Genomic DNA, 12,844 nt, shown 5'->3' on the forward strand with positions numbered 1-12,844 from the left:
ATATTGTTAAATCAAGAGAGACAATTGTGGGTGTTTGTGTTTTGGATCTTATTTTTAGACATTACAAAAATGTTCCATGCACTGGATTTTGAAATTAAGAATGAGGAAACATTATTTATATCTGAATCATAAATTACAACAAACGAAAATATTACATGTATGATTTCAGTTCTATATTACCGGTATTTAAAGGGAAAGGAGAGAGGGAAAAGGAAGGGAAGGAAAAAAAGGGGAGGTAGCAAACACACAAAATTGGCAGAGATATGAAAGACATGGCAAAGGTAAGAGACAGTGGATATAGGTGCCATTGTTTGCAGATAAATATTTTTGGTTTTCCCCTAATTAACACTTGATCTATGGGTACTAGAGTTATGTATTTGCTGCTGTAACTTCTCTTTGAAACCCATCTATTCATCCATTCATTTATCTGCCCACCATTTCATTTACTGTTTGATTTAATAAACAACTACTCAATATATCTTTTGTGTTTGGCCCTTTCCTAGGTGCTAGCAAGGCAAGAAATCAAGCCAATCTTGCTTTCGCAGAGCTCATAGTCTTGCAGGAGAGACAGACAAGTAAACAAATAGCAGCAGAGAATAATAAGTGACTGACTTGGATTTGGGGTGGTGGAAATCCTTCATAGAGGAGGCAATTCTATGCTAAGACAGTGTGGTGGGTGGTTAAGATCATGGATGTTACAGGCAGATAGATATGGATTTAATCCTGATTTACTAGCTGTGTGGCCTTGGTCAAGGTGTTTAACCTGAGTCCTCACTTCATATTTAAATGGAGTATAAAACACAGAAACATAAAGTTTAGGCGAATTGTGATAATACACGTAAAAGCTTTGTACGTTGCTGGGCACACGGTAGACCCTAAAATCAAAACCATGATTTTCATTTCAAGATATTGGATCTTTAGTTTATTAGAGTCTTAGAGGCACTCTGGGAAAGTTGGATGGGGTTGAGAGAACGTGTCTCTGTGGAAAAAAATGGGTTATGTACTATTCTTGACTTTTCAACCCTTCTGTTGAAACTTTTCAAAAACTTTTCTGAATCACAGTAGCTCAAGTATCAATGTTGAAAGTTTTCTTTGGGATGCATTCCCCTCTGTATTTCCTAAGGGTGGAATGAAATCAAACCAAGGGTTGGAGATTGACTATCTTTATGGTAGATTGCCTCTTGGTTAAAAGACCCTGAAACATTAACTCCTGAGATTAACTCTAAAGCATTAACTTCCAAAGCTCTTTGGAAGGCCATCAGCAACACCTGCAGCACAAAGCTGTTGTCAAGCCTGTAATTATGAGTAGCACCAAGGGTACCAAATGGTGAGGATATTCTAGATCTCGTTTTGCTCTCTTAGCACAGACACTCATATACAGGATGTAGAGAAAGCAAGTAAAACCCTAAGATTAAAATATAAATGGAAAGTAATCATTTTTTAACAAAGACCACTCTGAAGTTAGCTATTTCTTCCATAGGAATACCATTAATTACTAGGGGATAGAAGTATAATTCATATCAACTCATTGGCTCTCCTGTTTATAGTTGTTTCTTCTCATGTAATGGCCCCTGTAATGCAATGGCCAGATTTCCTTGTTATCTCCTTGTGCCCATGGCCACAGTTGATTCTAAGGCAGTTGTTCTCAAACAGGAGTGTGCATCAGAATCTCCTTGTTAAAATAGAGTTCTGGATCCCATCACCAGTGTGTCTGACCCAGCAGGTCTAGGGTGGAGCTTGAGAAGTTTCATTTCAATAAGTTCCCAGGTAATGCTGATACTACTTATCTAGGGAGTGAGCCTTGAGAACCACTGACCTAGGAGAAGGTAACTGAGCTCTCTGTATTCTTCCAATGCACCCACCTCCTTCCATCCTCATCCCAACCCCACTTTTCACATGTTTTCCAGGTATATTTTCCACTGGTTACAAATACAATAATTTTAATAAGTACTGGAGGGGAGCTTGTCTACAGCCTGGAGAAGAAAGGGAATCAAAGTGTGAGGGGACATCAAGGTGTTCTCTAATATCAGAAATCTGTGTGTCAAAACAAGAATAGGAGGTAGATATTTTCAACCTGCCAATTTTGCCTCCATCAAAGGAAGACATTTGTAATAATTTTTAAATGTCTGAAAATAGGCAGCTTTTGGTTAAAGATGATGTATTAAACAAATTCATTTATCCTTGCCCCCTCTTAAATAACAACACAATGCTAGCAACTAAACTTTTGGCATAGTGTGCAGCATAAACCCTCAAGGACAAAAGGGTAGAAGGGATGATAAGAATATTGCCAATAAGAAAGCAGGTAGGCAACTGTTCCAACTGGCTTCCGTAGACCTGAGAATTCTGAGTTGTAAGCAGCAGCAGCTGGAGAGCGAGGGGATTTGCACACCAGAGCCCCAGAAAGGTTCTGGATTCTGGAACTTCTGAATGAGGTAAAATTGGGCCTAAAAGGAGGAGTGACTGAGAATCTGTATAAAGAGCAAGAGAACTTCTAGGTCCATCCTACCCACTACATCAGGTGATGTCTTCTCCTTTGCCCTGGCATGTAGCTGGAGGTTTACTCTCAGAAGGCAGTGAATCAGAAGAGCTCTGGACTGGTGGACATGAGGCACAGTTGGAAGAAGAGGTACTTTATAAAAAATGGTTGGGGAATTAAATGAAAGTCAACATATGGAAACTTTACACTTTAGTCTTCTTCCCATCTTGAGCTCCCAGAATGTTGGCCTCCAAGTGTGTGCCTTCCAGATTAGTAGCATAATGCTGAGACTTTAGAAGGTACAATCTTCTAACAATCTGTAGCTATTTTCACAAAAAGATTGAGGGAGAATGGAAGGGGTTTGTGGCACAAAAGAGGCCTGCAGAGGGTGTCCAAGCTGAGTTTAAAGTCAGCAATATTTACTGAGCAACTACTGTGTTCCAAATAAGAAGCTGTGAGCTCAGATGATTCCCCAATAAGAAAGATTCAGTGTGCCCATCCCTCATTGAACTAGATGGGAAGGTTGGAGGAACGAACAGTGCATATAGAGGCAGATGGTAGAGAAAAGACATGCTGAGTTTGTGGAACCACAAACAGTTCAGTATTGTTGGCATGGAAAGTATAGATGTGTAGGGAGCATGGGAGGGAGGGAGGGAGGCCTGAAAGATGCTGCTTTGCTTATGTCCCTCTCTTTCTTTGTATGTGTTCTGTCACAATGCATATTATTTTATATGCATCTATTTTGAATCTTCATAAATGTAATCCATTCTCATTTTTAATTTTTTTCATCAACCGCATTGTTTTTTTTTTTACATGGAGTTCCACTCTTGTCGCCCAGGCTGGAGTGCAGTGACGCGTTCTTGGTTCACTGCAACATCCACCTCCCGGGTTCAAGCGATTCTCCCACCTCAGCCTCCGCAGTAGCTGGGATTACAGGCGCCTATCAGGGGAACCCACCCCCAATATTTCAACGTAGGTTCTTCCTATTTTCCATAAGTGTCAGCCGGCTGAGAAATAAAGACTAAGAGTACAAAGAGAGGAATTTTACAGCTGGGCTGGTGGGGGTGACATCACATATTGGTAGGACTGTGATGCCCACCTGAGCCTTAAACCAGCAAGTTTTTTATTAAAGGTTTTAAAAGGGGAGGGGGTGTAAAAACAGGGAGTAGATCACATGCTTCAAAGGGCAAAAAGCAGAACAAAGATCACATGCTTCTGAGGAAACAGGACAAAGGGCAAAATGCAGAACTTCTGATAAGGGTCTAGGTTCAGTGGTGCACATATTGTCTTGATATCTTAATAGAAAACAGGATTCAAGAGCAGAGAATCGGTCTGACCAAAAATTTACCAGGATGGAGTTTCCCAATCCTAGTAAGCCTGAGGGTACTGCAGGAGATCAGGGCGTATCTCAGTCCTTATCTCAAATGCGTAGGACAGACATTCCCAGAGCAGCCATTTATAGACCTCCCCCCAGGAATGAATTCCTTTCCCAGAGTATTAATATTAATATTCCTTGCTAGGAAATGAATTTAGCGATATCTTCCCTACTTGCACATCCGTTTATAGGCTGTCTGCAAGAAGAAAAAAATATGGCTCTTTTTGCCCGACCCTGCAGGCATGGTTGTCTTCCCTTGTTCCCTAAAAATCGTTGTTATTCTGTTCTTTTTCAAGGTGCACTGATTTCATATTGTTCAAACACACATGTTTTACAATCAATTTTTACAGTTAACACAATTATCATAGTGGTCCCGAGGTGACGTACATCCTCAGCTTATGAAGGTAACAAGATTAAGAGATTAAAGTAAGACAGGCGTAAGAAATTATAAAAGTATTATTCAGGAACTGCTAAATGTCCATGAAATCTTCACAATTTATGTTTCTCTGCTGCGGCTCCAGCCGGTCCCTCCGTTCGAGGTCCCTGACTTCCTGCAATGGGTGTCTGCCACCACGCCTGGCTAATTTTTTTTGAATTTTTGGTTAAATACAAAGAGATGGGGTTTTGTCATGTCAGGCAGGCTGGTCTCGAACTCCTGACCTCAGTTGATCCGCTTGCCTTGGCCTCCCAAAGTGCTGGGATTACCGGCGTAAGCCACCATGCCCGGCCAAGGGAAATGTTTTTTTAAAGATCCATCTATGTTGCTATGAAAGTAATCTAAGCCATTTCTTTGAACTCATGCCTGATATTTTATCATGTGGCTTTACTGATTTTTACCTACTCATTCTTCCAGGCGTGGTTGTCAAAGTTATTTTCCATCTCTCCCTTGACTCCCCAGCACTCGCTCCAAAAAAAGAAATATAGCAATAGACATCCCCAGGAATGTCCTCTGATAAACCTATGTGAGAATTGCTTGTGTTATATACCCTGGAGAAAGATTGCTGCTATGTGCATATGGAATGAGGCTAAATATTGACAGTTTGTCCTCTAGGATGGCTGCCTTCTGGGTGGTCCACCATGGAAATGGTGGCCATGATATTCCACATTGCTGCTAATCTAGTTTTTTTCACACAGTTTTAGATTTTTGGCTAGTGCAAATGTCATTTTCTCTGGGTCCAAAATATCATTTGCACTTCTGTAATTGCTAATGATTTTGAACACCTCTTCATAAACTTGTTAGCTTTTGAGGCTTTCTCATCTGTAAATTGACTGTTTATATCCTGTTACCATATTTCTATTAATATTGGGACAGCTATCTGTTTCTTCCTGATTTGCAAAATTTTCTTATATATTTTAGATATTAAGCTCTTGTTGACTTTAGACCTTAAAGATGTATTTTTTCAATCACTCATCTATTTGTTAACTTTGTCTTCTTCAACTTTCATTATCTTGTCCATTAAACAAAAATCCTTAGTTACAATATAATCAAATTTGCCAATTTTTTATGGTTTGTGCTTTTGGAATTTTAGCTTTTCCATACCTAGGTTACAAAGACATTTTTCCATATTTTCTCCTACTAACTATAGTTTTAGCCTTCATATTTAGATTTTTAATTCTTTTAGAGTCCACCTTTTGCATGTGATGTTAGGTGGGGATTCAGATGTATTTTTCTCCACATAGTAAGTATGTCAGTCATACCTACCCAGAAAAATGCATGCCATTTTTAGTGTTTACAACAAAAGACATTCAATGCAGGGACTTTGTTACATGAATGATGGTAGATCTGGTGAGTTAACCAGGAGATGCTGAGGCAACCCAGACCTTAGCAACAGCAAGAAGCCACTATCACTCTTAGGCTTAATAATAAAGAACAGGAGGAGCCAATGTTACTGGAACTTGGGACTACTTGGTGGAATTGGAATCCATGCAGGAGTTTTTGGAGGGAATGGAAATGAACAAAGAGATGTCGCTGCTGCCACAAATGTCATCAAATGCATGAAGAGTAGGAGAGAATACCCTGGATTATTTCTTCCTCTTTCTCTGCAGTCTTCTCCATTGCCTCCCATTGGCCTTACTGGATGAAGGGCAGGTGACAGGAGAGACTAGGAATGTAGCCTGTAGCCTGCAGCCTGTGATAGAAAGTAGAGGAGGGCAAGAACTGTATTTGGGGTCAAAGAGGCCCAGGGTCAGCACAGTGGGCTGATATTTCCCAACATCATCTGCTAGAAACTACTCTTTCCCATTGATGTATGGTGTCAAACTTTGTTATATATTAAGCCTTCAAATGTACATGAAGTCTATTTAGAATCTATCTCTAAATATAGACTAGATTCTAAATAGACTTCATGTACATTTGAAGGCTTAATATATAGACTCTAAATTAGAGTCTATTTCTAAACTCTCTATTCTGTTTGATTTGTCTATCTTTTCTCATGCCAATTCTATTTTCTTTTAATTACTATGGCTTTATAGCATGTCATATCTAGTAGGGGAAATCCCCTTTATTTACTACTCTTTTTTTAAGTTGACTTAAATATTTATGGACCTTTATTCCTCTATATAAGTTTTTAGAATATTTCCATTTTTCAGCTCTTCTGTATCTATTATTGTTTTAAAGTTTTCCTCATGGAAGTCTTATGTATGTAGCAGCAGAAGAAAAAAGAAGTATAAATAGTACACTGTCTTGGAAGTCAGAAGAGTCACTTTCACTCACATTTCTAGTCATAGTAAGTCACATAGTCACACTCAATTTCAAGAGGATGAGGAAGTGCAATGTTTCTGGTAGGAGAATTGGAAATCGTTGGTGGAAAACATTAATAGTGACCAAAGTCTGCTATTCTTGTCAGCAAATATTTAGTTCACTGACCTTCTTACATGCAAAAGACAATCATGCCACCCCAAGACAGAGAGAAAACACAACAGTTCATACAACCTCTGGAATCAGCTAAAAGTCCAAAGTAGACTAGGGGATGCTAGGTGGCCTCTTTACTAGATCTGGATGTGCCTTCTCTCACTCTGGTAATTTGTAAACTAAAAGGAAGGATTTTCTGTGCTCCCCTCCTCATACACGTAATATACAGAGACCACAGAACCAAAATGACTATTCCCATTGGAAAGGAAAAAGAGGGGAGATACATAACTAGGTGTATTCTTAATGAAATGAAAACATGTATCCAACAAAAACAATTGTACATAAATGTTCCTAGCAGCATTTTCTATAATGGCCAAATATTATGTTAATGTTAATGTTTAACAAATGTTAAAAACATTATATTATGCTAAGTGAAAGAAGCCAGTCACAAAGGACCACATATTGTATGAATCCATTTATATGAAATGTAAGAATAAACGGGTGAATTGTATGGTATGTGAGTTATGTTTCCATAAAGCTCTTAAGAAAACAAGCAAACAAACAAAAACAAAACAAAACAAACAATTATTGGTCTACTGCAGTTTAAATGAGACATATTTGGCTGGAGCATGACTGCTTGTATCAGAGCTGAAGACTGCCTTTCAATTGCAGGTCCTGCCTCAAGATGTAGCCACCCAGACGGCATAACCTGGTGGTGACTTGAGACGGCATAACCTGGTGGTGAGTCTCTGTGTCATATATGCTCACTTATGGCCCCACAGACCACTGGGGTTATCTTGTCATTAAATCTCCCGGACTTCATTCACAAACCTGACTCTTAATTATTTCCTCTGCTGGGGATAATCTTCAAGTTACAAGCACATGTTATTACCATTATTATATTTTATTTTATTAGACTAGTAAGAAGTGTTTTACTGTTGAAAAATTGGGGCTGAATGTGATGGCTCATGCCTGTAACCACAGCACTTTGGGAGGCCAAGGCAGGAGGATTGCTTGAAGCCAGGAGTTTGAGACCAGTCTGGCAACCTAGCAAGACCCTGTCTCTACAAAAATTAAAAAAAAAAAAAAAGAAAAATTGGAAAATACTCAAAATGACAACAAAATTGTTAAAAATCACTTACAACTCTGCATCTAGAAATAACTACAGTAAATCTTTCAGGATGTATTTCAGTCTCTGAAACTGAATGGCTAAGAAAATGTAAGCAACCTTATGACAAACAACACTCCCGTTTTTACCCTAGTGTCCTGTATTAATCCCTCTTGTAGAACTTTCTACGTTTCACTATAGTTATTTTTCAGGGATTAGTAGAACAGGAGTCAATTGACTTACGTTTTAGTTCCATCTTCGATTTGCCAAATCTCCTTTTTTTTTTTTGAGATGGAGTCTCCCGCTGTCACCAGGCTGGAGTGCAATGGCATGATCTCGGCTCACTGCAACTTCTGCCTCCTGGGTTCGAGCGATTCTCCTGCCTCAGCCTCCCAAGTAGCTGGTACTACAGGTGTGCACCACCATGCCCAGTTAATTTTTGTATTTTTAGTAGAGACGGGGTTTTACCATGTTGGCCAGGATAGTTTCGATCTCTTGACCTCGTGATCTGCCTGCCTCAGCCTCTCAAAATCCTGGGATCACAGGCGTGAGCCACTGCACCTGGCCCACCTTTTTTTTTTTTTTTTTTTTGTAAAAAAAAGAAGAAATTGAAAATTATGCCAATGGATTTGGAGTTTCTCCTGTAAGTGATTGGGAGCCATTGAAGGATTATAAGTAGTTGAATAAATCAAAATAGTTTTTGAGAAGGAAGTTTCCCTGGAAGCAATGATGCATGAATGTAAGTGAATGAAAATAACATTTACAGGTATGCTATTGTACTAAACTTATTATTTATGATATTTCACTTGATCCTTTTGGTACTATAGCATAGGGGTAATCATCCTAAGGACTAGGCTCTGGTTTTTTTTATCTTGCCCGAATTCCTATCTAAGGAATCTGTGGAGTTATGCCCTACAAACCATAAATTCTCATCAGATGGGTTTTATTTAACCCTATATATCGTGACTTACCTTCCAATATGGTTCTGGCATAACATTATGTGACAAGGAAGTAAACATATTTTACTTTGTTTGTTTGCCATTTTTTGAAATGGTCCTGCAAAGCTGTCCTTTGTAGGGGAAAACGTGCATCTGTAAAGAATCTCTATTAACATAGCTAGATATTTTTCTTCCAGGCCCTCCCAATCCTGAAGAGATTAAGTAAGAGTCTAGCACCTTTTAAAGATCTGAATAAAAAACATTTGTCATCTGTTGTCTCTAAGGGCAGCTACTATATGACTTTAAAAGAACCTTGGTCTCCACAATCTTTTATCTTAACCCAAACACTTCCTTTCTATTGATCCCAGGTCTTTAGACAAGCTCAACCAATTGTCAATCAGAAAATGTTTGAATTTACCTGTAGCCTGGAAGCCCCGGCTCCCCTGCCCTTTGATTTGTCTGTCCTGCCTTTGTGAACCAAACCAGTGTATTTCGGAAACGTATTTGATTGATGTCTCATGCCTCCCTAAAATGTATAAAACCAAGCTGCACCCTACCCACCTTGGGCACATATTCTCAGGACCTCCTAAGGGCTGTGTCATAGGCCATGGTCACTCATATTTGGCTCGGAATAAATCTCTTCAAGTATTTTACAGAGTTTAACTCTTTTCATCCACATTCCCCAAGTTAGAGATAAGAAATTTAAAACTTGGCTGGGTTAAGCAATGTGCTCAAGGACACACAGCTAATAAGTGTTAGAGTAGGGAATTAAATCTAGCATGTCCAACTAACTGGTTTCTTTCTAGGCACAGAGGTCGGCTCAAGAGGTATTTCAGCAGTCTGGGTGGGCTCTGTTCCCATTGCATAATGAGAAATTATAATAGAATATTTAGCAAGCTGCATTGTTGAAACAGCAGATTGGTTGATGGCTGTCCCCAGGGGTTTTTCCCTATGACTCATATACAGTTGGGTAATCCTGAGGAAAGCTCAGCTTTTACTTCTTGAAATTTAAGGTCCTGACACTCTGTAGTGATTGCAGACAGACATCTGAGTCATTGACAACAAAGAGATTAAAGGAGGGACCTTGGGTAAATCCCTTTGTCCCTGGACCTCAGTTTTCTTAACCACAAACAACTAAATGATCTCTGAAGTTTTCTTTTAAGACTCAAGGATAATACTGAGTGCCTAATGTAATGTGAAGTTCTAGGTAGAGGCTTAACGATAGCATTGCTCATTTATAGGGATTAAACAGAATGTCCACAAAGAACTGGTTGAAAATAGGCTGCAGAAATGGTACAGAAGATATGTGTTCTTAGTTACTCAACTTTTATGCATTCACTAGGCTGTAAGATTCAGGTGGGGGTGGGCTGTATGCTTGTTCATCCTATATCTTAGGGGCCATCACTAGTGTCTTGTAGATAGGGAGCCAAACAATTTTGTTGAAAGAAAGAACAAATAATGCAGAAAGGCTGCTTGTCCCCCGGTATATGTTCTTCACTTCTTCCTCAATAATGCACCACCTAGAATCACCCAGATACCATAGCCCAAAACAAACTTCATTTCCCAGACTTCCTTGCAGCTAGATGTGCTCAATTCTGACCAATGGGATGTAAATAGGACCAATGTTGACTTTTTTTTTTTTTCCAGGAAATCTTAGAGTGAGAGGACATAATTTTCTGCTTCCAATTTCTCCTTCTGGCTGACTAAGATAAAATGGATAAATGGGTAAGATATTTGGAACTTGGACCATAAAATGGAGTTACATGTCGAGAATGGCAGTACAATGAGAAGCATGGTGTCTAGGTTATCTGACAATAGTCAAGCCTCTAGGCAGGCTTTTAACTGTGTATGTTTATATAAGCATGAGAGACAGATATATTTCTATTTTGTTTAAAACACTCTTATTTTTGGTTTACAAATTGTTGTAGCTGAACTTAATACATGGGAACATTTTCAAAAGAGGGCTGGGCACATTGGCTCACTCCTGTAATTCCAGCATTGGGAGGCAGAGTTGGGAGGATTGTTTGAGGCCAGGAGTTTGAGGCCAACTTGGGCAACATAGTGAAATCCTGTCTCTACAAAAGACTTAAAAATTAGCTGGGCATGGTTGCATATGCCTGTAGACCCAGCTACTTGGGAGGCTGAAGCAGAAGGATCACTTGAGCCCAAGAGGTTGAGGCTGCCATGAGCTATTATTGCACCACTGCACGCCAGCCAGGGTGACAGAATGACACAGGCTCAAAAAAAAAAAAAAAAAAAAGAAAGGAGTACACAACTTTCATAATTTTTCTTTCAAGAACAGCTAATAAAAATATTTTGGGCTTGCCTACCATAAACTTCACAATCATGTATGGTAGATTTGATTTTGGGTGATGATCAGGGAGTGCCTACCTAGTTGGCCACTAGTTAATTTTTGCAGAAATACAGGGGTTGCTTGATCAACAACTTGAATATTTTATACTAAGTGTCTAAACTAATCCTTTTATTTTCACTGAAAACTTTTACGTTTCCATTTTTTACATGAGGTTGTTAATATAAAACCAATTCATTTCTGTGAATGGAGTGAGGAAAAGATCTAATTTTCTTTTGAAAAAAGGGATAGCTCATTATTCCAAACCACTTAATTTATAGCATGTATATGCATATTTTTGCTGCTGATTTAAAATATACATTTATCAAATGTTAACTACTTATATAAACATTAATATTTGAAGGACAATGACTAGGAATTTTATGAATTTCATAAAAAATATAAATTCACAGATCCAAGATACTCAATAAACCTCAAGCTGAAATAACACAAAGCCACACAAAAACCCATATTAATTAAATTCCTGAAAACAAGTGAAGAGAAAAACCTTAAAAATAGAAAAAATATGTATAAAGAAACAAATATACAAATTTAATTTCCCCTCAGAAACTGTGTATTTCAGAAGAGTGGAGACACATCTTTAAAGTGCTAAAAGAAAGAAGTTATAAACTTAAAATTGTATATCTGACCAAAACATTATTCAAAATTAAAGGCAAAATAAATTTTTTTTCTGGAAAAAAAAAAACCAGAAAATTTGTGGCTAGGAGACCTGCATAACAAGAAATGTTTTTTAAAAATGTAAGTCCTTAAATGGAAGAAAAATAAGTGATGAAAACTTGGATCTACACACAAAAATAAAAAGCTCCAGACATGGTAAATATAAAATACTTTTTTATTCGTTAAATTTATATAGTTCTTAAAAATAATTGATTGTTTAAAGCAAAAATCATACCAATGTATTGAGAATTTTAACCTATGTAAGAATAAATTTTATAATATAGCTTAAAGTATATTAGGAAGTGAATACTGTTGCAAGGTTTTAAATTTATATGTGAAGTGATATAATGTTAATTGAAAGTAGACTGTGATAAAATTAAGATGCTTGTTATGAACCTTAGTAAACACAGAAATAAGCAAAAAATTGTAGCGTATAAGTCAATAGTGGATTTAAAATAGAATGATAGAAAATACACAATTAATCCAAAAAGAGGTAGGAAAAAAGAAAAAGGGGAAGAAAGAGCATATGGGATAAATGCAAAACACTTAACAAAAAGATAAATTTAAACCCAATTATGTCAATAATTATATTGAGTATAAATAGTCTAAACGCTCCCATTAAAAGTCAGAGATTTCAGACTGGATAAAATGTAAGACCAACTATATGCTCCTTATAAGGAAACTATTTATAAATATGCAGATAAGTTAAAATGAAAAGTACTGAAAAAGATACAATATGCACATACCAATCAGAAGAAAGGTGGACTGGACATATTAATATCAGGTAAAGTAGAATTCAAAGGAAGGAATATTATCAGGACTAAAGAGGGATGCTTTATAATGATGTGAACATCAAGAAAACATAACCATGCTAATTTGTACCCAATTAACAGAGCTTTAAAATACATGAAACAAAAATGAACACAACTTGAAGAAGAATTAGACAAATTCACAATTATTTTTGTGGTCTCCAACATTCCTTTTCAAGGAGTTGACAAAAAAAGACAGAAAATCATCAATTATAGAAGAATTGAACAATATCAACCAAATTAATCTAATTGACATTGA

The sequence above is a fragment of the Nomascus leucogenys genome, chromosome 8, assembly GCF_006542625.1.
Source record: "Nomascus leucogenys isolate Asia chromosome 8, Asia_NLE_v1, whole genome shotgun sequence".
Taxonomy (NCBI): domain Eukaryota; kingdom Metazoa; phylum Chordata; class Mammalia; order Primates; family Hylobatidae; genus Nomascus; species Nomascus leucogenys.